This window comes from Pelophylax lessonae (genome assembly GCF_965119305.1).
Source record: "Pelophylax lessonae genome assembly, chromosome: 10".
In the NCBI taxonomy this organism is placed as follows: domain Eukaryota; kingdom Metazoa; phylum Chordata; class Amphibia; order Anura; family Ranidae; genus Pelophylax; species Pelophylax lessonae.
Genome location: NC_138777.1, coordinates 166,948,177 through 166,973,506, shown reverse-complemented (window position 1 = coordinate 166,973,506; position 25,330 = coordinate 166,948,177). Strand labels below are relative to the sequence as shown.

The 25,330-nt window shown below is 46.3% G+C and overlaps 1 long non-coding RNA gene across 1 annotated transcript; it reads left to right on the top strand.

Moving 5' to 3' along the window:
- The first annotated feature begins 2,581 nt into the window (after positions 1-2,581).
- On the top strand, positions 2,582-8,938 carry LOC309565338. The gene is made up of 2 exons (XR_014225803.1): positions 2,582-2,829; positions 8,705-8,938. It is a non-coding gene; the product is annotated as an uncharacterized lncRNA (long non-coding RNA).
- The last annotated feature ends 16,392 nt before the right edge of the window (positions 8,939-25,330 follow it).

Genomic DNA, 25,330 nt, shown 5'->3' with positions numbered 1-25,330 from the left:
AGGATGTTGTTCACTGCACCCCACAAAGATTGTGTTCACTGCACCCTAAAAGGATGTTGTTCACTGCACCCCAAAAAGATTGTGTTCACTGTACCCCCCCAAAGATTGTATTCACTGCACCCCACAAAGATTGTGTTCACTGCACCCCAAAAAGATTGTGTTCACTGTACCCCCCAAAGATTGTGTTCACTGCACCCCAAAAAGATTGTGTTCACTGTACCCCCCAAAGATTGTGTTCACTGCACCCCACAAAGATTCTGTTCACTGTACCCCACAAAGATTGTGTTCACTGCACCCCAAAAAGATTGTGTTCACTGTACCCCCCCAAAGATTGTGTTCACTGCACCCCACAAAGATTCTGTTCACTGCACCCCACAAAGGATTTTGTTCACTGCACCCCAAAAAGATTGTGTTCACTGCACCCCAAAAAGGATTTTGATCACTGCACCCCAAAAAGGATGTTGTTCACTGCACCCCAAAAATGATTTTGTTCACTCCACCCCAAAAAGATTGTGTTCACTGCACCCCACAAAGATTGTGTTCACTGCACCCCAAAAAGATTGTGTTCACTGTACCCCCCAAAGATTGTGTTCACTGCACCCCACAAAGATTCTGTTCACTGTACCCCACAAAGATTGTGTTCACTGCACCCCAAAAAGATTGTGTTCACTGCACCCCAAAAAGGATGTTGTTCACTGCACCCCAAAAAGGATGTTGTTCACTCCACCCCAAAAAGATTGTGTTCACTGCACCCCACAAAGATTGTGTTCACTGCACCCCAAAAATGATTTTGTTCACTGCACCCCAAAAAGGATTTTGTTCACTGCACCCCAAAAAGGATGTTGTTCACTCCACCCCAAAAAGATTGTGTTCACTGCACCCCAAAAAGATTGTGTTCACTGCACCCCACAAAGGATTTTGTTCACTGCACCCCAAAAAGATTGTGTTCACTGCACCCCAAAAAGGATGTTGTTCACTGCACCCCAAAAAGGATTTTGTTCACTGCACCCCAAAAAGATTGTGTTCACTGCACCCCACAAAGGATTTTGTTCACTGCACCCCAGAAAGATTGTGTTCACTGCACACCAAAAAGGATTGTGTTCACTGCACCCCAAAAAGATTTTGTTCACTGCACCCCAAAAAGATTGTGTTCACTGCAGCCCAAAAAGATTGTGTTCACTGCAGCCCAAAAAGATTGTGTTCACTGCAGCCCAAAAAGATTGTGTTCACTGCAGCCCAAAAAGATTGTGTTCACTGCAGCTCACACACAGAAAAATGGATGTGGATCACTGACACCTGCCTATCTCCAATCCCACACCACACAGCAATATCGATTGTAGTTTGTAGAACACAGTTTCCCTAAAATTCAGCAGACTCTGTCCCTAACAGGATTGAGAAGAGATCGTAGATCAGGATTGAGTGCAGATTCACCCCACCCCCCACACAGCAATATCGATTGTAGTTTGTAGAAGACACTGACCCTATAATTCAGCAGACTCTATCCCTAAAATGCCTACAACTCGCCCTGCCTAAACACTCCGACCTGTCCCTCAATTCTATCCGGACACAAATGGTTTTTTCCTGCCTATCTTTCCCTAATCAGCAGCCAGCACATTGATGTGTGCTCTGTCCCTTAGCTAAGCAGCAGAATGACGCTGCTGCGGCGGCTGCCTCGAACTTATAAAGACTTGGTCACATGCTTCAGACGGCCAATCACAGCTACTAAGACATTTGCAGGCATGGCTGGGATGGCTTAAGGCACACCAGTTAAACGATTGTTGATTGGCTGTTGAAAGCCCGCCATGAAAAGAGCGCCAAAGCATGCAAAACCCGGAAATAAAACGACCGAACACGGATTTTTACCCGAACATACAGTAAAGTGTCCGTGTTCGGGTAAAAAAAATCCAATTATTCGGTACGAACACGAATAATACAGTCCGTGTTCGCTCAACACTAGTTGTGACCAAAATATCAGTATCGGCCCTGAAAAAACATATCGGTCTATCCCTACAATGTACCCACAGCATAGTGACTCAACACCCTGCATTGTATTGTCTATTTTTTCAGTAATTTGAATGGAATGCTTTAGCGCAATGCATGTTAACGAGTGTTCATTAATGCCATTCAACGTTACAGAGAGGTGAATCCTTACAAAGTCACACATCCTACTAGAAAACACAAGGAGCCCTTCCATATTGCTAGTGCAGAGTAAAGGATAGCCTCTCCCCATACACAACTCGTTTTATTTTTTTCCCTGCGTTCTATCCTTGGCACTTCCAGACCAGAACAGAGACATTTGACACCTGTTGGAACACATGGCCCATGTGTAGTAAGTTGCTCTTGTCTGAACGTTGCAGAATCTGATAAGTAGCGGTATTCTGATAGAACACCAGTGTTCTTATGGCTGCACACCACCCACTTCCGGTATACTATGGCTGCACACAGTCCACTTATGGTATACTATGGCTGAACACCGCCCACTTGCGGTATACTATGGCTGCACATCACCCATTTATGGTATACTATGGCTGTACACCGCCCACTTCCGGTATACTATGGCTGCACATCATCCACTTCCGGTATACTAAGGCTGCACACCACCTACTTCCGGTATACTATGGCTGCACCACGCCCACTTCCGCTCTGAAGCAAACATGCCCTCTACGGACAGCGCTGTTAGTCAGCAGCGGAAAGGCTGTAGAGCCTGCGGGATTATAGGAGGCGGTGGCTTGATGGCAGCGGGCGGCTACATTTACTTCCACGCCCGGAAGTTTGTCAGTCCGGGCCACATACCGTTCTTCACGGCGGTTCAGATGGTCTTTGCAGTGGGTAAGAGAGGGCAGCCAATCAGATGGAGGGAGGGGCGGGCGTGAGAAATAGCAGCCAATGAGGAAAGTCGGGTGCAGAATGAATATGTGTGCGGGAAGACATGTGGGGAGGGAGGTGACAATGACTCATATATAGGAAAATCTGTCATTACTGGGATCGGTCCGGGATGTTTAATCATCTAGAAGAGTGTATATATATATATATATATCTCCCCGGGGTCTTTTATTCTCTGGACTTTATGTTGCTCTCCTAGTAAAGGGCATATTTACCCCTGCTTTGGTCTCTGAACAGCGATCTGTGTTCGGATTGCTCTTCAGAAGTGTGTAGACATTTGTGTGGGAAGATTTTGGGTACAGGAGCCTGTTCATTCTGAATAAAGTAGGAGTACCTAAGAGAGAAGTAAGGTGCACACCTGTGTCTTATGCCGATGTGTTTGCACAGGGGTAGAAGCCTGTTCATTTGCTGTACCTGTGGGGGGAAAAGCCTCCCACCCTTTATTCCAAGCGGCACCCAATGCTAATTATAATCACCCTTGCCAGTGTTAAGTGGTTTGTCTCATCTATGTAAACAAATACATTCTGCTGGAGAGCTTATAAAAAAACAACAGCCTTACTGGCTAGATCGCCAGATGAAAATAGAAAGTCTAAAAAAAAAATGCAGCCTAAATGTAAATATTTCTGTGCCGAGCGTATGTATCCTGCACCCTCCCAGCACAGCGCCCCTATATTTATGCATATTTGCAATCATGTGACCGCTATGACAGCCAATCACAGGGGTCACCTGACCCAAATAACCGCCTGCCAGCATCTAGAAGCTCTTAACCACTTCTGGACCAAAAGGTTTTGAACAATTTTGAAAAAAAAAAACCAAAAAAACTTTTTGCTATAAAACACAGCAAAAAAAAAAAAATGTAAATAAATCAAATTTTCATCGTTTCTGCTACATATTATTATTTTTTTATTTATTTTTTTTTTACCAGAAATAAATGTGTATTGATTGGTTTGTGCAAAAGTTATAGCATCTACAAACAATGCAATATTTTTATGGAATTTTTTATTTTCTTTTTAACCTGTCTTTTTTTTTTTTTTAGCAGGATTGTGACATTGCGGGGGAAAAATCGGACATCTTCCTGACCCTTTTGACACTTTTTGGGGACCAATGACACTAATACAGTGATCAGTGCTAAAATAAAATGCACTGTCACTCTGCTAATGACACTGGCTGGGAAGGGGTTAACATCAGGGGTGATAAAAGGGTTAAATGTGTCCCTAGGGCAGTGGTTCTCAACTCCAGTCCTCAGGACCCACTAACAGGCCAGATTTTAAGTACGGCACCGTTCACACAAGCGCACCGCATGACGGCGTCTGTTTTTCTTAGCGGGGGGATCGATCCGCTGAGCAGGCGGATGACAGCTCCGTCTCCGCTCTGTGTGCGGAAAGGGAGATGTCAGATCCCCGCTTTCCTCTAGGGGGATTGGATGAGAACCGACCACCTGTCCGTTCTCATCCGATCCTCCAGACGGATGGAAAATAGGGTTTCCATCTGTCCGGATTTCACAGACCGGATCGGATAGCAGTGGGTATCAGTGGAGATGTCTCCGTTGACACCCGCTCCCATTGGGATGCAATGAGCATCCGATCCGGTCCGCTTGAAAAACTGACAGGTGGATCGGATCGCCCGTGTGAAAGGGGCCTATTACCTTGGGGAGATGCAGTGTACTGCAATCACTGAGCAGCAAATTATATCACGTGTGATGTATTTTAGTTATCTTGCAAACCTGGCCTGTTAGTGGGTCCTGAGGACCGGAGTTGAGAACCACTGCCCTAGGGGATGCTTACTAACTGTGTGGGGGTTGAACTGATTGGGCAAAGACAGAGATCCTTGTTCCTGCTTAGCACACACAATATCTCTCCATCTTGTCCCCTTGCAGAAGGGCGATCTGCCTTGTTTACATAGGCAGATCGCTGTTCTGCCGCTCCCAGGGATGATCGCGGCTGGCCTGAGGACATCGGGTCCACATGACCCACTGATTGACATCCCTGTTAACCAATCATGGCGCAATCGCGCCATCTAGTGGCTATTGAATGAAATGATGTACAGGTATGTCATTTTGCGCAATATAGCCACACTGCCGCAGTATATACACGGCGGCCGGTGTTCCGTGAGAAAAACCTACCCCCGTCACTTCCGGTGCACGGCACTGTATGTAACGCCACCGGTTACATTAAAACAGCTGTGCTGCAATATGAGTCATCTCTGCTCCTGTCCCTTCCCTGATCTGGCCTAGTAAATATAAAAGCGGCAGCGGGTGTATGAAAAGATAAATCACGGAGCCTAGAGCAGCTTTTATATTTACTAGCCAGGGAATTTATCAGGGAAGTGACAGGGACAGGAGCGGAGATGACTCATATTGTAGCACAGCTGTTTTAATGTAACCGTCACGTGGGTAGGTTTTTTTCACGGACACCGTGATCATTTCATACTAGTGCGCATGCGCACTAGTCAGCTCAACTCTTCCATTGCGTATCCGGGGCTGTAAGCATGCGCACTGCTGCGCTGCTCAGCTGTTCCTGGCAGGAAGTGACGAGGGTAGGTTTTTCTCACGGGGTAGGTAATTCTCACGTTACACCGGTCGGCAAGTGGTTAAAGTAATCAAAAGATTCTCCCCCTTTTACTATTATCATTGAAAGTAAAAGAAAATCCCAAATTTTGGGTTGTCCCCGGAAAAGTAATGGAGGGGAAATATTTCAATAGGGACACTAGTTCTGGTGACCTGGGGGTTCCCAGGGGATTCCCTTCATTTTCAGGGATTTCCTCTCACTTCCTGTTTGGCTATGGGACAGGAAGTGAAGGGGGAATCTCTACAATAGGACACCGATCGCAATAAATAAACTGACAGGGGTTATTAAAAAAAAATAAAAAAGGGGGAAAAAAAAAAGTTTTGCCTATAGGTCTCTTCTAAGAGTCGGTCCACACTAGCGCGACTTGTCAGCCTGACAAGCCGCGGTCCATTGACTGCTACAGGACCCGTTCTAATAGGAGCGACACAAGTCACTCCGACTTAGAAAAAGGTTCCTGTACTACTTCGGGGCGACTTGCATAGACTTCCATTATGTGAATTCCCTGCAAGTCGCTCCGAAGTTGTGGTGCATTGTAATGCACAAGTCACCCCCGAAGTAGTAAGGAGTGGTGTCGCCTCAGTGTGAACTGACTCTTAAGGGTTGGAAAGGTATTTAGTTGCACCCCCACACGTGTGCCAAAAAGCAACACGTCTTGTCTGGTGATTATACACCAGTTCCTGTTCATGTGTGAATGTAGCCTAAAGAAGTTCCTAGAAGATTATCTGTTTATCCAATGCTTAGGGGTGCCATTAAGAATTAATGGCCCCCCACAGGTCTGCTAAAGAGCTGCATTTTTTGCCTGCGGGTCAGGAATGTGGGCGACTATTTGTGCGTTTCTGATCCACACATGAACCTAGACTCAGAGAGGATTAAAGAATAAGTTCACCTTTGTAACATGTACGCCCACCCCCCCCAATTCCTCATTGTGACAGTAGATGAGGAATCTTCTCTCCGCACCTGCTGTCACAATTTAAAAACCGCATGTCTGTCTGGGGCTCCGCCCACACAAAAGCGTCATTCATTCATTCACACATTGACGTTCCAAAAAAAAAAAAAAAAAAAACACTCAGGTGTGAAGAGGGATAAAGGACAGATCTGTATGATGTTTATCATTTAACTGCTTTCGGCCTGCCCGCCGCAGAAATACTGTGGCAGGGCGGCCCTCCTGTGTGAACCGCCATAAATATACATCGGTCGTACACCTGCAGCACACTCCCGCCCCCACTCGGCAGCAGGGACTCTGATGCACGGGGAAGGCGGCTCTGATTGCCGCCTGCCACCCACGATCGCTCCCTGCTGAGAGAGAGAGAAGGACCGTTCGCTGTTGTAAATACAGCTGACCGTTCTCTCTGGAATGATCACAGAGCTCCTGTGATCCTTCTATATAGGATCACAGGTCTTTATGGTCTATTCACAAGCCCAACCCCTATACAGTTAGAATCACTCCCCTAGGTACACATTTAACCCTTTGATCGCCCCTGGGTTAACCCCTTTTCTGCCAATGGCATTATTACAGTAACAATGCATATTTGTAGCACTGATTACTGTAGTAATGTCACTGGTCCCCCAAAAGTGTAAAAAATGTAAGTTAGGGGTCCGATCTGTCTGCCATAATGTCGCAGTCTCACTAAAAATTGCAGATCGCAGCCATTACTAGTAAAAAAAAAAAATAAAAATGACACAAATCTTTCCCGTAGTTAGTAGATAACTTTTGCGCAAACCAATCAAAATACACTTATTGCGATTTTTTTTTTTACCAAAAATATGTAGCAGAAAACAAATTGGCCTAAAATGTTAAAAAATTTCGATTTTTACATTTTTTTTTTTTTTGGGGAATGTTATATAGCAGAATGTGAAAAATATATATATATTTTTTTTCAGAATTGTCGCTCTATTTTTGTTTATAGCGGAAAAAAATAAAAATCACAGAGGTGATCAAAAGAAAGCTCTATTTGTGGGGAAAAAAAGGACATCAATTTTATTTGAGTACAGCGTTGCACGACCACACAATTTGTAATTGTAACGCAGTGCCGAATCGCAAAAAATGGCCTGGTCATTAAGGGGCAAATCCTTCCGGTCCAGAAGTGGTTAAAGTGTATCTAAACCCAGAAACAAGAATGTAATATCTTGCAGCTTATTGATCCTGTAATGTGGTGGCTTCATTAGTTTTCTTTTTTAGACTTTATTCTACTTTGTGATCTAGCTGAAAAAACACACCTCCTGTCTTATGGTGGCTCCACTCTGACAATGCTGCTGTCCAAAGAGGTCTCAACTGCTCCTTTATCCAGTCTGGAGAGAGGGTAGTGTTAGAAGGTATTAGCAGAACTAAAGGCAGCAATACTTAAAATGGTTCCAACGGTCTGATGCCTGCAAGGTTCCTAACCGGCTTCTTTCATGTGCCGGCCTTTGGCCATTTTAAATGGCCGGTGTGGGATGAAGTCATTCATCCTGGCACTGTGCTAGACATGTAAAGGGAGCTGCGCATGCTCCTTTAACCTCCCTGGCGGTATGATTCTTTTGGATTTTAGGTGCTGAAAGCGGTACCATTATTTTGCATGTAATTCTTGTGAATGAGCAGCCCAAACCAACTGTATACATTAAATATATAATGTGTGTGTGTGTGTGTATGTATGTATGTATACAGTTGGTTTGGGCTGCTTATTCACAAGAATTACGTATATATGTATGTATATGTGTGTGTGTGTATATAATATATATATATATATATATATATATATAATGTAAAACTGCAGGAAAGGGCACTGGGGGGCAATGTAATGTGATTTTATTTTGAATGGTATCAGTGTGTTTTGTGTGTTTTTACATTTGAATTTGCCGCCGGTTCCACCCCCTGCGAACGTCACGCCGCCGGAGACGGAAGCCGGGGCTCGCAGACGATCGGGAGGAAGCTCCGCCGCCGCATACCGCCCGCATTCTTCGCTGGATCCTGGAGAAAAGGTAAGTAAAACCTCGACCAGGGTCCAGCGATCTTCCTAGCGGTACCCCGAGTGTGGCTCGGGGTTACCGCTTTTGGCTCTAAAATCTAACCCCGAGTCACGCTCGGGAATACCGCTAGGAAGGTTAACATTCTGCATAGGGTGGCAAACAGGCATGTAATTGTCATTTGTTGCAGAAGAGACATTTCATGTACTGTAATAAGAAGTTGAACGCAGCACCTATATATCAAAACATGTTTCCTTTTAAAGGACTTTTAGGTCAGAAAATATTTGTCTTTCAATATTCTTTTCTTTCAGGTGTGACAACATTGGGTGTAGTAACCTTTTCAAAATCGGCTGTAGGTCCAATCGATTCTAGTAATCCAATTGATGAAAGAAAATGAGCCCAGCAAGAGGCATGGACTGCCGAAGGTGTATAATTTTGTAAAGACTGAAGCTGTAGATCTACCTTTTAAAGGACAAGAATTAGACTTGTATGAGACTGTTCCATAGATTTTCATATGATAATAAAATAAAAATGGTTATCCAAAATGTCTTAAGATTTTCTTCCTTGAATGGTGGCACTAGTGTAATCCAATTAGAGGTTTAGTCACGTAAAAAGTGTTTTATGGCTTGAACATAGGCGTGACACAGGGTGTTCTGGGTGTGCCTGGGCACACCCTAATCACAGTATTATCGCTCTGTTTGCCCGTGAGGAGATGGGGAAGATCTCCCTAGGACTTGCTCTGCCATAAGAGAAGTGCCACACACTTCTATTTCACTGTGCCAGCAGGGAGAGTAATGTACCGGGGCCATATACATGTAGGCAAACACATGCATGTGTATTTAAACTTTGGGGTGCACACCCTAATGCAATAGGCTACTCACACCTATGGGCTTGAAACACTCTCCCGGTGGATATTTAAATCACTAGTAAAAAGGCTTAATTTAAATCATCATTTTTAAAAAAACAACTGTCATCTCTGTCCCGCAGCGGCTCCTCCTTTGTCCCGCTGTTGATTCGACAGTCCCATTCTCTTTAGTTTCAATTTAAATTAAGGCTGGTGATGTGGCAGTGACACAACAAAGTAAGGGACGTGGGGGCTGCAGGTGAGTGGATACTCGCTAACAGGCGCTGCCATGATGGATCTGAAATGACAGGTGCTCTTTAAAATGTAAGGACTCATTCTTGCATCAATGCAGTGCATGTTATCTCAGCTCGCAGAGCTTGGATTCATTGAACGAGTTTACCAAAAATGTAAATATTGCAAAATATACAGCCTCATACTACATAACTAAGCTCAATTTCATGCTGAAAAAACGAAATTATTATTGTGTCTTAAATAGAAAACTATCTTTTAGATAGATTTTTACCCAAGCTTTTTTTTTTTTTTTCAAATAAATTTGATAAAAATCAATAAAATCTGATTTTTATCCACCCTGAACACTCTTGAGATGCTATCCATACACACAGGCTTCTAAATTTAGTAATTTTTATAAATGGAATTAAAGCAGAGTTACGGCCACATACACATTTTTTAACTAAAAATACCTCCCTAATCCTAAGCTATTCCCTATTACCCTAACACTAACCCCACATTACAGGTCAGCCTACTAGTGAGTGTCATCTTACCTTGGGAAGGATCTGGCTCAGGGCTACAGCAGCAAGAGGGACCTGCTAGCAGCCTCCCTATTTATGCGGGGCTCCTGACCGGCACCGCCGCAATGGCTTGTGATGTCACTGGACCCGGCCCCATAGTGCGCACGCTCAAGGTCAAAATACAGACGTCCGTCCACCCAGAGAGAGGCCCACTAGACAGTGATGGGAGGGCCGACGGACTGTCGCAGACCACCCATCCCCACAGGGCTGCACATCCGCTGGAACAAACAGCCCCGGGCCACCCCGCAAGAGGCCACACCCAGAGCAGGCAAGGGCCCAGGGCTGCCATGAGTTGTTGCTGGAGTTCATCATGAAAGCAGAACATCTAGTACTGCAGGCTGATTTCTTTGACTAGTTTCAGGCCTGGCTATCTGCTCTGATTACTAGCCAGTGTAAGTAGGGCAGTGTACAGAGGTCAGTAGGATGTTGGGCAGTGGACAGAGGTCAGTAGTTTGTAGGTCAGTTTCCAGGGGTCAGTAATACGTAGGGCAGTGTACAAACGTCAAAAGAATGAAGAGAAGTGTATAGGGGTCAGTAGGGCAGAGGACAGGGGGGGTCAGGAGGGCATGGTAGCAGGAGCTCAGAGTGCAGGGGGGTTAGGAGGGTATGGTGCAGGGGCTCAGGACGGTAGAGTACAGAGGGGGTCAGGAGGGCACAAACATTTTTTACTTATGAGTGGCGCAGGGAAGGTGTCATGGCAGAGCTGCATGTTATAATTCCCACCGGCCTGCCTCTCATATATCACCTGTAAGTGCCTTGAATGGATCAGAGGGCAAGGGCCAGTGAAGAGGCGCACACTGCAGTCAGTGGAAGAGCTTGTTCATCTTCGGTCACAAGCACAAACCCTACCAAACAATTTCCGAGGCTTTAACCGCTCGCCAGCTGCACGTATGCTAGGGGCAGTGGCTGTTTCTGCAGGCTTGGATTGGTTGATTGTGGGCCTGTGCGCTCTGAATCATTTGGGGAAAAACAGTGTTGGCAACCTGTTCAAGACCCAACTGTCACCTGCCGTGATCAACAGATTGCCGACTCCAGCTCTATAGGGCCTGGCAGAGACCCCCACATGTCTGCACATGTGCAAAAATCTTGCGGTGTGTCTAAGCATGCGCAGACTTGCATCCGGTCTTGCTAGAGCCTATAGACCTGCAGCATACATCATCTTTGCCCCCAAGTAAAAATAAAAAAGAAAAGTATTTTTTCTCCACAGTTGCTTAAAAGGGAGGGGGAGGGGCCAGAGGTACTTTTCATTGGGGTGAAGGCCTGTTTTAAAGCAGACCCCCCCCCCCCCCCCAAATTTGTTTGTTTTCCCCTTAACCCCTGCTTACCAGGTGGTGTGTTCTGCAAAGTTTAGCTGCTCAGTGAATCCAGCGTTGTCCTGCAGAATCCTCTGCTCTTCAGCCGCTGATTGGGCCCCACACCGCCATGTTTTTGTGTGATGTCATCAGGAGGCTGTCTGCCCTTCTAGGTTCTTAAAACAGAATTATGGCCACAGCTTTTTTGAGCATTATGGTTCACAGGAGTGCACTTACTTTTGCACTCCTGCGATGCAGTGTCTGTTTATAGAAGGTTATGGCCCGCTGTCAACTGACCTCACAGCTGCTCCAGGCTCTGGAGGGATTCCGACCATATTTTTGGGATTCACGCAGCTGCCTGATTGAGAACTGGAGTCGGCTGTGCTGCTCTCCAGTCTGGTACTCCAGTTAGTGCTGGAGAGGGAGAGCAGTGACTGAGAACTGAGTGATCAGTGGCCATGTGATCACTCAGTTCATAGTCTTAAAGCCAATGCGGGACGTGTTTACTTATTTTAAAGCTCCCTCAAGCAAAAAGACAAACAAACTTGAATATAGTCTCAAATCTTATAGATATTTACAATTCCGTTACCCTGGAATATAATTATACATTTTTTGTTCCAATATGCTCAACAGGACTTTATTTCAAATACTATATTGCATCATCTCACCCATACTTTGTGACACCGCTCCCCTATTCAAAAGCTACTTTGGAATTTCTCTTTTGTATTCTTAAGCCTAGAAAGCGTTCCATTAGGGGTCTTTTTGGCTGAAATATATTTAACATCTTTTGATATTAGACTGCCATTCTTTGGGTTCACGTGTGCCTTCTATACAAATGTATTTGAGTGTGTTGTGTGAATATGTGTCTAGGAGAGAAAAGCGTTCCCTCTTGATAAAGTCAAGAGGGATGACATGTCATTGGGGGTGCAGCATGACAGCGTGTGCAGTTTCAGCTTGCAGAGTAGAGGTTATCCACCTACAGTGCGACCGGCTGTATTATCAGTCCTGGGAAAGCTGGCATGACTGAATATGGTTACCGTAATATGTACAGCACATCCATAAAGTATTCACATCACTTGACTATTTCCATATTTTATGTTATTCCAAAATGGATTAAATTCATTCTTTTCCTAAAAATTTTACAAACAATACCCCATAATGACAATGTGAAAGAAGTTTTTTTTAAAATCTTTGTAAATCTATTAAAAATAAAAAAAATCTCATATACAAAAGTATGAACAGCCTTTGCCATGACACTCAAAATTGAGCTCAGGTGCATCCTGTTTCTCCTGATCATCCTTGAGATGTTTCTTCAACTTGATTGGTGTCCACTTGTGGTAAATTTAGGTGATTATACATGATTTGGAAAAGCACACACATGAAGTTCAAGGAATTGGCTGTAGACCGAGACAGAATTATAACGAGCCACAGAGCTGGGGAAGGGTACAGACCATTTCTGCAGCATTGAAGGTCCCAATGAGCATAGTGGGGTCCATCATCCGTAAATGGTGAGAGGAGAAAGCAAGCGCTCTGAGAAAAAACAATCCAGTGGTCTAGTGGGATAATTGCCAGTATATAATCAGCTAGTCGAAAGATGGTGAAAAGCTGATACAACTCCTGAAGATGGAACATGGGAATCAAAAATGTCCATAAACAGTTTAAAGACATTCAAGTCCATAATATGAAGCGTGGAGTCCCGAAAAAAAGTCAATGTGCTATTTGAGGTAAATGCATGAAAACTGCAATAAGGGCTGGCTCCGAGACACAGGGAAGTCAATTATGTGGATGAGAACAGATAAAAAGGACACACAGAGCGCCTCTAAGTGCAGTATTAGTTTATTACAAATGGAAGCACAGAATATAGTAACTCACAAAAAGTTAGGTATCACAGGCTTGTAATTGCTCCGGTAGTCTGTGGAGGGAAGCTGTAGGGTCCAGGTGTCCTGGAAAGAAAGATGTTTGCAGCTGATAAGGTGGAACCAATAGACGGTCTTCCGGGAACCAGGTTGGAACGCAGCGTACGCTGCGTGGCGTCACCGGAGCTAGGAATGACACGCCGCTTTTTCCTTGTCACTTGAAAAAAGAGCGCGCATGCCCATTGTCAGCTTGGCGCATGCTCTGAAACGCGTTGTGTCATTCCTAGCTCCGGTGACGCCACGTGGCGTACGCTGCGTTCCAACCTGGTTCCCGGACATCAGCTGAACCCGAAAGATGCCCGGCCGGTCTTTCCATCTACCGGTTCCACCTTATCGGCTGCAAACATCTTTCTTTCCGGGACACCTGGACCCTACAACTCCCCTCCACGGACCAATTACAAGCCTGTGATACCTAACTTTATGTGAGTTACTATATTCTGTGCTTCCATTTGTAATAAACTAATACCGCACTTAGAGGCGCTCTGTGTGTCCTTTTATCCATCATCCGTAAATGAAAGAAGTTTGGAACCATCAGGACTCTTCCTATAGCAGGCCGCCTGGCCAAACTGAACGATCAGGGGAGAAGGGCCTGAAGCCCCATACACACGCACCGATTGTCGGCCGAACGATCGGCCGTCTTTTGTCCAGTGTTGGTTGAAATGTGCTCTAGACTGCACACGAATTTTGTCGGCCAACAACAACCAACTGCAGAAGTGATGTCATGTGATGATTAACTTTCCGTGTGTTTTTTCTTCTCTGAGCATGCCCAGTCTTGCTCATCTGGCTTTTGTCGGCTGATATCTGTACTGACTGACGAACAATCGGCCGTTCTGGTGACGGCCAACAAAAATTTTATAGCCTGCACACCAGATTTTGTTCGGCCGAAAAGTCGCAGTCGGTTGTTGGAAGCATCATACTAACAAGCCAACAATCGGCCGATCGGATGTTGGCCGAACATTAACGGCCGACAATCGGTGTGTGTGTACGGACCTTTAGTCAGGGAGGTGACCAAAAGCCGATGGTCACTCTCACAGCTCCAGTGTTTTGTTGTGGAGAGAGGAGAACCTTCCAGAAGAACAACCATCTCTGCAGCAGTCCACCAATCAGACCTGTATGGTAGAGAGGCCAGACGGAAGCCACTCCTCAGTAAAAAGCACAAGACAGCCCACCTGGAGTTTGCAAAAAGGCGCCTAAAGGACTCTGACCATGAGAAACATAACTCTCTGGTCTGATAAAACAAAGATTGAACTCTTTGGCATGAATGGTAAGCGTCATATCTGGAGGAACCCAGGCACTGCTCATCAGCTGGCCAAAAACATCCCCACAGCATGATGATGTTACCATCATGCTTCACTGTAAGGATGTTTTTCTCTTACGTCCTCCGACAGTCGCCGCCTCCTCTAAGTCATCACTGTTGGGTATTGTCTTCCCATCCGCAGGAATAGCTAGGCATATAGACTTAGTCCAAAGACAAAAGGCATTAGCATATACACACCCATGGGGGCTGTCCCATCTAGTCAATACCCCCCCTGCATCACCACTCCCAACTCAGTTTTAATCTGCCTAGCGTCAGGAATAGTCAGGCTTCCCTTGTGCTGGGGCTTCAGTCTCAGCCTTCCTAATCTTTTATTTGATTTTCTTTGAAAATGTCAGTTTTTTTCTCTTACTTTACTAGCTGTTTATTTTGTCAGCTTCTAGTGTTAGTCTTCTCTTCGGATGAAGATGGATTCATGCGGTGCTGGGATTCGGACTGACTGCCCTGGTTCTCCAGAGCAAAAGGGTCAGATGGACCCCCAGCCCGCCATCGAGCGTTCAGCTATGGTTCGCCCTGGCATTACGAACGACCCATCCCTGTTCGCTACAGGGATGCAGCCGTGAGGTGGCTACCTCACAGGACTCGTCTGCGGTGCTGCAGTGTCATGTCCCTGGCTCACGGCACTCCCTGTCAGATAAGGACAGAGGTTTTCCGTGCATAGAGGCTCCCCACGCCATCTGGTACAGGTAAGTACTTTTCTGTGTGGGGCCTCTGTCTGGGGTGGCAGTCTGTGTTGCTGTGTGTTCCCCGTGTCTGTGCCTGTGCGATCCCTGCGGGGATCGCTTGTGCAGATCTGTATGTTGCCTGGGGGGTCCCTGTCCCTGTGTCACCTAGGTGCATTGTTGGGGGTGCAGACGTTTGTGATTGTGCGGCGACCGCAGCGGTGCATTTTCGCGCGGTCCGCCATCTTTGCTATGGGCACACATGGTAGACAACAGGCTTGACAGTGGCATGCAATGCCAAGCCGCTGCAAGCAAAGCCAACAAAATACTGGCATGTATAAAAAAGGGGATTCACTCCAGAAATAAAGAGATTATTCTCCCTCTCTACAAGACTCTGGTCCGGCCACATCTGGAGTATGCTGTCCAGTTCTGGGTACCGGTCCTCAGGAAGGATGTGCTGGAACTGGAGAGAGTCCAGAGAAGGGCAACAAAAATAATTAGGGGAATGGAGGACATCAGCTATGAGGAAAGACTACAAGCACTGAACTTATTCTCTCTGGAGAAGAGACGATTGAGGGGGGATATGATATCAATGTACAAATACTGTACTGGTGACCCTAGCATAAGGAACAAACTATTCAGAGAAAGGGAATACAATAAGACACATGGCCACTCACTAAAACTAGAGGAAAAACGGTTTAACCTTAAAATACGTAAGGGGTTCTTCACTGTCAGAGCAGTAAGGATGTGGAATTCTCTTCCACAAGCAGTGGTATCAGAAGGGAGCATCAAAAAACTATTAGATGGGCACCTTAAAGACCACAACATACAGGGGTATACAATGTACGGTTAACAGCAAACTCACACACACATCATAGGTTGAACTGGATGGACTGATGTCTTCTTTCAACCTCACTAACTATGTAACTACCGTATTTATCGGCGTATAACACGCACCGGCGTATAACACGCTCCTCACATTTAGGAGGGATTTTTTAGGAAAAAAGCTTAAAATTTTAAATAAACAGCATTGAACTATTTAATCAAATGCAGTCTTACCTGTGCCCATGAATGCAGCCTCATCAGCGCAGTGTCCATCAATGCAGCCTAGCCAGCGCAGTGTCCCCAATGCAGCCTAGCCAGCGCAGTGTCCCCAATGCAGCCTAGCCAGCGCAGTGTCCCCAATGCAGCCTAGCCAGCTCAGATTGCCCATATTGCACAGATCCCCAGCACAGATCGCCCATATTGCACAGATCCCCAGCACAGATCGCCCATATTGCACAGATCGCCCATATTGCACAGATCGCCAGAACAGGTCGCCCATATTGCACAGATCCCCAGCACAGGTCGCCCATATTGCACAGATCCCCAGCACAGGTCGCCCATATTGCACAGATCCCCAGCACAGGTCGCCCATATTGCACAGATCGCCAGCACAGATCGCCCATATTGCACAGATCCCCAGCACAGATCGCCCATATTGCACAGATCCCCAGCACAGATCGCCCATATTGCACAGATCCCCAGCACAGATCACCCATATTGCACAGATCGCCCATATTGCACAGATCGCCCATATTTCACAGATCGCCAGCACAGGTCGCCCATATTGCACAGATCCCCAGCACAGGTCGCCCATATTGCACAGATCCCCAGCACAGGTTGCCCATATTGCACAGATCCCCAGCACAGGTTGCCCATATTGCACAGATCGCCCATATTGTGCAGATCGCCCATATTTCACAGATCGCAAGCACAGGTCGCCCATATTGCACAGATCCCCAGCACAGGTTGCCCATATTGCACAGATCCCCAGCACAGGTTGCCCATATTGCACAGATCCCCAGCACAGGTTGCCCATATTGCACAGATCGCCAGCACAGATCGCCCATATTGCACAGATCGCCAGCACAGATCGCCCATATTGCACAGATCGCCAGCACAGATCGCCCATATTGCACAGATCGCCAGCACAGATCGCCCATATTGCACAGATCCCCAGCACAGGTCGCCCATATTGCACAGATCGCCCATATTGCACAGATCCCCAGCACAGGTTGCCCATATTGCACAGATCCGCAGCACAGGTTGCCCATATTGCACAGATCCCCAGCACAGGTTGCCCATATTGCACAGATCGCCAGCACAGATTGCCCATATTGCACAGATCGCCTGCACGCAGATCGCCTGCACACAGATCCCCGCACACAGATCGCCTGCACACAGATCGCCTGCACACAGATCGCCAATAATTTTTTTTTTAAAAAGTCGGGCAGCGCTGAGGCAGAGGTGGGCGGGCCGTGCGAGGAGAAGCGAGTACGAGCCACCACTGTCATCTGACGTCCCGGCGCCTAAAATAGACGTCACACCTCCCATGTCCCGGCATTGGGCCATTGTGCTGTCTATCATAGGAGGCGGGACTTCCTATGACAGCAGCCACTCGTCCTTCCTTCTGCTCCGCCCGGCCCGCCCCCTCCTCTTCCTCTCAGCGCTGCCCGGCTTTTTTTTTTTTACTATATCGGCGTATAACACGCACTGGTGCTTTGCCCTCCATTTTTAGGAGGAAAAAGTGCGTGTTATACGCCGATAAATACGGTATATCTTCTATTTCACTTCAGTGGCAAGGTGAAGCAGCGGCCTTGCCGCAAACACTAGTCAGTTGTCTTCAGAAATTGTGCGTAGTTAAAGTTGGAGTATCCCACTCATCCCTTCTCCCATCCAAGTTCTAAAATAAAACACAAAAAAAAAAATAAAAAATCCCCTGGATTGTTCATTGTCTGAGCCAAGTCTTAAAGTGATAAGTTCTACAGACTGTTGCTATGGGTAACCCAGGGGGAATCCACACTCAGCAGCTCCCTAGGGGGCAGTGCTACATCTGTAAAGGTGAACTAACACACTCACACTAAACCTAACCATTAGGGGCTATAACAAGGGCACTGTTTCAGGCATGCAGAGTTATTCTGAGGCACTTGGAGATCAGAGAACCCCGCACACATATAAAAAATCACTACTGTGCATGGGCAACACACTTACAATGAAAAAATACATTTACATTTAGGGGCTGGCCCAATAAAATGGAATAAAAAACTCTGGACTCCTTGGATGGATAACCTGGGCTTGAATCCAATTGACTTGGTAGTAGGCCGGATCCTCTGTAGTTAGGGAGTAATTGTGCTCCTTTTATTGTAATGTATATTAAAGCGATATTAAAGTTTTGTTTTTTAAATAACAAACATGTCATACTTACCTGCTCTGTGCAGTGGTTTTGCACAGAGAAGCCCGGATCATCCTCTTCTCAGGTCCCACGCCAGCACTCCTGGCCCCTCCCTCCTGCCGGGTGCCCCTACAGCAAGCAGCGTGCTGTGGGGGCACCCAAGCTGGCGCACTCCCGAACCGCAGCTCTGTGTGCCCATTCACACACAGAGCCATAGCTTGGCCCCGCCTCCTCCATCTCCTGTCTGGCTCACTGGCAGTGATTGACAGCAGGGAGAGCCGATGGCTCCAGCGGCTGCCAAAAGCCAATCAGGAGTGCGAGTCCCTGGAAAACCAAGGCTCTGGTGGACATGGCATAGAACCCCAGTGTTTATTTTGTTGTGGAATGACTCTGAGCCCATAGGCTGTATATACACTCACCGGACACTTTATTAGGTACATTTTTTCAATTGCTTGGTAACACAAATTGCTAATCAGCAAATCACATGACAGCAACTCAATGCATTTAGGCATCTAGATGTGGTGAAGACAGCTTGCTGAAGTTCAAACGAACAACAGAATGGAGAAGAAAGAGGATTTAAGTGACTTTGAACGAAGCATGGTAGTTGGTGGCAGACGAGCTGGTCTGAGTATTTCAAAAACTGCTGATCTGCTGGTATTTTCATACAAAGCCATCTCGCCGGTTTGCAGAGAATGGTCCAAAAAAGAGAAAATATCCAGTGAGCGGCAGTTGTGTGGATGAAAATGCCTTGTTGATGTCAGAGGTCAGAGGAGAATGGGCAGACTGATTCAAGAAAGGCAACAGTAACTCAAATAACCACTCGTCACAACCAAGGTATGCAGAATACCATCTCTGAACGCACAACACACCGAACCTTGAAGCAGATGGTCTACAGCAGCAGAAGACCATACTGGGTGCCCCTCCTGTCAGCTAAGAACAGGAAACTGAGGCTACACTTTTCACAGGCTCACCAGAATTGGATGATAGAATATTAGAAAAACTTTGCCTGGTCTGATGGGTCTCAATTTCAGCTGCGACATTCCGATGATAGGGTTAGAATTTGGCGTAAACAACATGAAAGCATGGATCCATCCTGTCTTCTGTCAATGGTTCAGGCTGGTAGTGGTGGTGTAATGGTGTGGGGGATATTTTCTTGGCACGCTTTGGGCCCCTTAGTACCAATTGAGCATCGTTTAAACGTCGCGGCTATCTGAGTATTGTTGCTGACCATGTCCGTCCCTTTATTACCACAGTGTACCCATCTTCTGATGGCTCCTTCCAGCAGGATAATGTACCATGTCACAACGCTCCAATCATCTCACCACTGCTTTCTTGAACATGACAATGAGGTCACTGTACTCCAATGGCCTCCACACTCCCCATATCTCAATCCAATAGAGCACCTTTGGGATGTGGTGGAACGGGAGATTCGCATCATGGATGTGCAGCCGAGGAATTTGCAGCAACTGCGTGATGCTATCATTTCAATATGGACCAAAATCTCTGAGGAATGTTTCCAACACCTTGTTGTATCTATGCCACAAAGAATTAGGGCAGTTCTGAAGGCAAAAGGGGGTCCAACCCGGTACTAGCAAGGTGTACCTAATAAAGTGTCCGGTGGGTATACACCCTAGCTCTTCCACTGTATTACTACAACATACCCTGGAAAATGCCGGTCCCCTTCCAAATGCTCTGTCACAATTGGTTTCTGGGCTTTGTGTTCTCATCGGTGATCCTAGATCCTGCATGAAGGTTTCCACTGGGGGGAGGTGAAGAGGATCAGCAAATGTCTATTTCTTCTCTCCTTTTCCTGTTTGACGGTTGTAATTTATTTTTCAAATGAAAATAACAAACATGTTATACTTCCCTTCTCTCTGCATTGGCATTGTACAGAGTGCCCCTGAACCTCCTCTTCTTGTGCCCCCCGCTGGTAGGCTTGTGTCATCTTCCACCTGATTTCCAAGCCCTGCACCCATTGGGAAACCTGGAACAGCATTGCGGGTGCTGCCGGGTAACTATTTTCATGCACTCTGATTAAACCAAGAGTCCTTTGGTGAAATCAATTGGCCAAAAGTGAAGCTCTCTAGAGAGTAGTGATCACTCCCATTCACTGGCACGCTTTGACCAAGAGATTCCAAGCCTGCCCACCACGACAAGGTAGACTCTTCTAGGGCAGGACCTACACTGACTACACTAAGCTACCCTACTTGATGCTAGTCATCATTTTTTAATGTAGACAGGCTGAGGAAGAAGCTTGGAAACATGTTCCTGTATCCTACTGTGCATGTGAACATCGGCTACATGGGGGGGCCTCCACTTCTGGGGTTGTGGATTGGTGACAAACATTGGTACTTAAAAATCCCCATAGGCAACATTTTAAAAATTTCTACAGATTACTAGCTTAGAGTTACAGAGGAGGTCTAGAGCTCAAATTATTTCTCGCGCTCTAACGATCGCGGCGATACCTCACATGTGTGGTTTGAACACCGTTTACATATGTGGGCGGGACTTGTGTATGCGTTCGCTTCTGTGCTCGAGCTAACGGGGACAGGGCGCTTTAATTATTTTTTTCCTATTTATTTTATTTATTATTTTTTATTTTTACACCGTTTAAAAAAAAAAAAAATGTTGATCATTTTTATTCCTATTACAAGGAATGTAAATATCCCTTGTAATAGAAATAAGAATGACAGGACCTCTTTATTGTGAGTTCTGGGGTCAAAAAGACTAAAAAAAATTGCTGAAAAAAAAATCTGGTTGCTAGGCAACGATGTTTAACGTCGCTCCGGTCCACCAAGACCATAGAGTCGAGTGGGGGCCATCTTGCCCTCACTCGACTTCCTGTCTGTGAGGAGCGGGGACCGGATTGTTTTCCTCGCTGCCGGCGGATCCGGTAAGCTGGGAAAACGGCCGGGACGCGGCGGGAGGGGGGGGGGGGGGCGCACCGTAAGGGTGATCCCACGGCAAATCCCCCGCTGGGACCACTGTTATCTGAAAGCAGATCGCCCGCCGTCTAAAAAAATACCGGGTATTTAGCGTTAAAGGACCGGCGTATAATGATGGTGGGCAGTCGGTAAGTGCTTAAGGGGGGGGGGGCTTTCTTTCTTTTTTAGGGAAACATCAACTACAACTAATATACACATCCTGTATAAAAAGAAAAGATTGATGAAACTATACATTTACACTTATATAGTTATACATTTTTTTAAGGGGGAGGGGGGGGTTTTTTTTTCTTTTTTTTTTTTTTGGGAAACATCAACTACAACTATATATATATATATATATAAGTATACACATCCTGTATAAAAAGAAAAAAATTGTTATACTATACATTTTTTTTAAATCATTAGCTATTAAAATCCAATTATAAACATCCTGTATAAAAAGAAAGAAGATGTTACAGTATACGGATTAATAGCACATACCGAACACCATTTTCATCAACCCGTATGGAATAGAAGTAGTTGTTGTCGATCAGGTCTTGATTGTTGATTTCCTCCATCCTGACCAGTCTCAGTCTGATGACCTGCGGTTGTGGGTTGGGAACCGCAGCCCGGCACAGTGGACACGTTGCGCTCTGCTGAAGCCATTGTTGGATGCAGGCGGTGTGGAATTGGTGAGCGCAGGTCAGAGTCCTGGTGTCTTCGCCATCTTCATATCCTGAAAGACAAATGGTACAAATCACCTGCTCCTCGCCGCGTGGCTCCATGGGCGGTGGTGGTGCTGGGTGGTGTTCAGCAGCCATGTTGCGGTCTCTTGGTGAACGGCTCCTGTTGATTGGCTCGTCCTCCTGTCTCTGCCGACGCTGAACTCTGGACCTCGTCCGGTGGGCGATTGGTGACTCTTCGCCTTCCTGACGGGAGTGTCTTTGCCGGAATCGGGGACGTGAAGGACGAGGCATCCTGATGGTATTGGATGCCTGTGTACCTGAAAGCGGCTAAAAAAACTGAATATTAATACTAATATACAATACAAACTATAATAGTACGATGGTAAGAGCTGTAAATATAAATAAAAGTTATAATATTCGCAGTAAGTAGCAGTAAATAGTAGTAAATAGCAGTGAATAGCAGTGAATCGCTGGAGCTAGGCCCTGACGATGTCACCTCGGCAACTCGCTATGGAGAAGTGACCTGAGTCACCTCAGGCTGCAGGTAAACAACAGGACCTCACACCAACTGTCACTTTTCAGACCTACATTTCAGGCCTACATTTTGATTGGCGATATGTCGGTCATACAACACAGTAACCATATAAATTTTATATCATTTTATAGATTTTACATTGAATTATACAGTAATGGGTTATTTGAATGGTTATTTTTCAAATCGGCCAGAAGATGGCGATGTCATTCTACAATGTAATACCGATCCTCGCCATAGAGGTCACCCTTCCTGATTACCTGAATAGAAATCAGAGAGAATAGAGAATGATGTGTTATTTCTATCAGACATGTGGATGTGAGGAGGTCGGATGAAAGATTGTGAGGGGGGGGGGGAAATGGCGGCTGGGGGGGAGCAGAGGGAAGGAGAAGGGTAATGGAGGTCGGGGGCTTTATGGAGAGACTGGGGGGGGGGGGGTGTATAGAAAGGCCTGATAGATAGAGAGGTGATGTCTGGAGAAAGTGGACCTCCCCTATTACCCCCCTTAGTGTTCTTTCATCTGCCAACCCCCCCATATTTATACAATAATGACCGCCCCCATCCCCCCACTGCTCAGATTGTGATCGGTGTCATACAATCAGTGAGGTCACATCCGGGCGTTTACAATCGCAGGCAGAATCGCCGCAGTTCTTCCCGCCATCCCAAAACATTCTGCAAATCCGCATCATGCAAGGTTTGACACCCAGAAGAAGCCCCGCCCCTTTCTCAGAGACGCGCTTCGCACAATTTATCACACAACAATGGCGGCAGAACCGCGCCCATGTTTAGGTGCCATTGAAAACGAATTTGTAAAAAAAAAAAAGATTTGTCGGCTTTGCAGAGCGTGTTTGGAATGGCGGCAGAATTGCGGTGATTCTTCCCCGGATCGCAGACAGCCGGGTGTGACCGGGGCCTGAAGAATAAAATGATAACTCAGGGCCGGTTCACACCATAGAAATGCAGTCTGGATGCGTTCCGGATGCTTTTTTGCACACGCGTTTTTGATGCATTCTGGTGCATTTTTTCCTTCACCTTAAATAAGGACATTGTGTATTCCGATGCGTTTTTGATGCGTTTTACTGCTTTCCAGTTTAGTGCAGACAAAATGCCGCATGTTCTACATTATTTTCAGGAACTGGAATGCACTGGTGAGATCCATGCCATTGAAAACCATAGAATCTACTTTACATGCGTTTTTGATGCAGAAAAAGAAGCGCACTGGACCGCATGTTGTGTGAAGCGGCTCTAAAGGAAAAATGTATTTTTTATCTTTGGACGGAGTAGAGAGGGATTGGAGCCCCTGTCAGGTTTTTATCGCTGTCTGTGTCCCCGTGAGGGGGATTCATCCTCTATTTATCCTGTTTACCATTATCATCCAAAGTGTCCCCAGAAAAGTCATAGAGGAGAAATCGTCCAATGGGGACACTAGTTCTGGTCACCTGGGGGGTCCCTAAGGAATCCCCTTATTTGCAGGGATTTCCTCTTCCTGTTTTGGCTATGGGGACAGGAAGTGAAGGGAATTCTGGGACACAGATGGCAGAAAATAATCTGACCGGGGTGACCCCAATAGCACGGGGAATCGGTGCGGTCGGGCCGGGGAAATTACAGAAGGAAACCCTGTGCAGCTCTCTGCAGCAGCTGAAAGCCAGTTTCTCCCCCTCCTGCCAACTTTCAGCTGCTGCGGGAAAAGAGAGACAGACATAGGGCATCGTTCCGGTAATTTCTTCTCCAGCACTGATCCCCCCCCCCTCCCTGTTCTGCCTGCTTCTGATCCCCCCCCCCCATGTGCCCCCATTTCACGGTACCTCCTGTGTAACTCCACACTGGTAACCTGTCAGGGCATTTAAGTGTCACCTATGGAGAATTTTCCGTCATTCCACAGGCAGGAAGAATTGTAAAGTGTGACATGTTAGGTATCTATTTACTCAGCGTGACTTCATCTTTCCCATTATACTAAAATATTGGACTGACTTTTTTTTTTTTTTTTTTTCAATTCATGAAAATATGTTTTTTAACCCAAAACATTGTGTTTAAAAAAATGCTGCGCGAATACTTTGTGACATAAAGAATTTCAACACCCACTATTTTATTCTAGAGGGCCTCTGCTAAAAAAAAAAAAAAATAATATATATATATGAATATATTCATATATATGAATGGATATTCGCTATTGTCACATGGATTCTTCTCCTGGCCAATCAGGAAGCGGGTCCTGAGATCCTTTTCCCGATTGGCCAAAAGGAGAAGCCATGCCATTGTCCGAGGAGACGCAGGAGACCGATGGGGAAGCCGCCGCTGCTGCCAATTGCCCACCACATGTCCATGGTGAGTGAGCCAGTGACCGGGGGGGGGGAGGTTTGGTGGTGTATGGTGTGCGGGCAGGTGTGGTCCGTCTGATGCTAAACCCCCCCCCCCCCCCGGCTCCAGCCGCCACTGGCTCCAATATTCACACTTCTTCCAGAAGGGTTTCATCCATAAACAAAGCGCTCCACAACACTCTTCCCTTGTCCTGTACCTCACACGTGTTGGTGAAGGAACCTCTCCAGAGGAACCCCCCCACATATTAAAGGCCTTTATTTCATGTGGGTGTGACACCCCTAACTAATGTCCCCACAGTGATGGCCTCCGTTCCTCCCCACCACTACAACAACCGCCTCCTTTATTCTCTCCTACCCAGAAAACAGAGGGGGGGGTCATAGCGGGAAACCTTTTTATGGAGACAGCTTAACCACTTTACCACCGG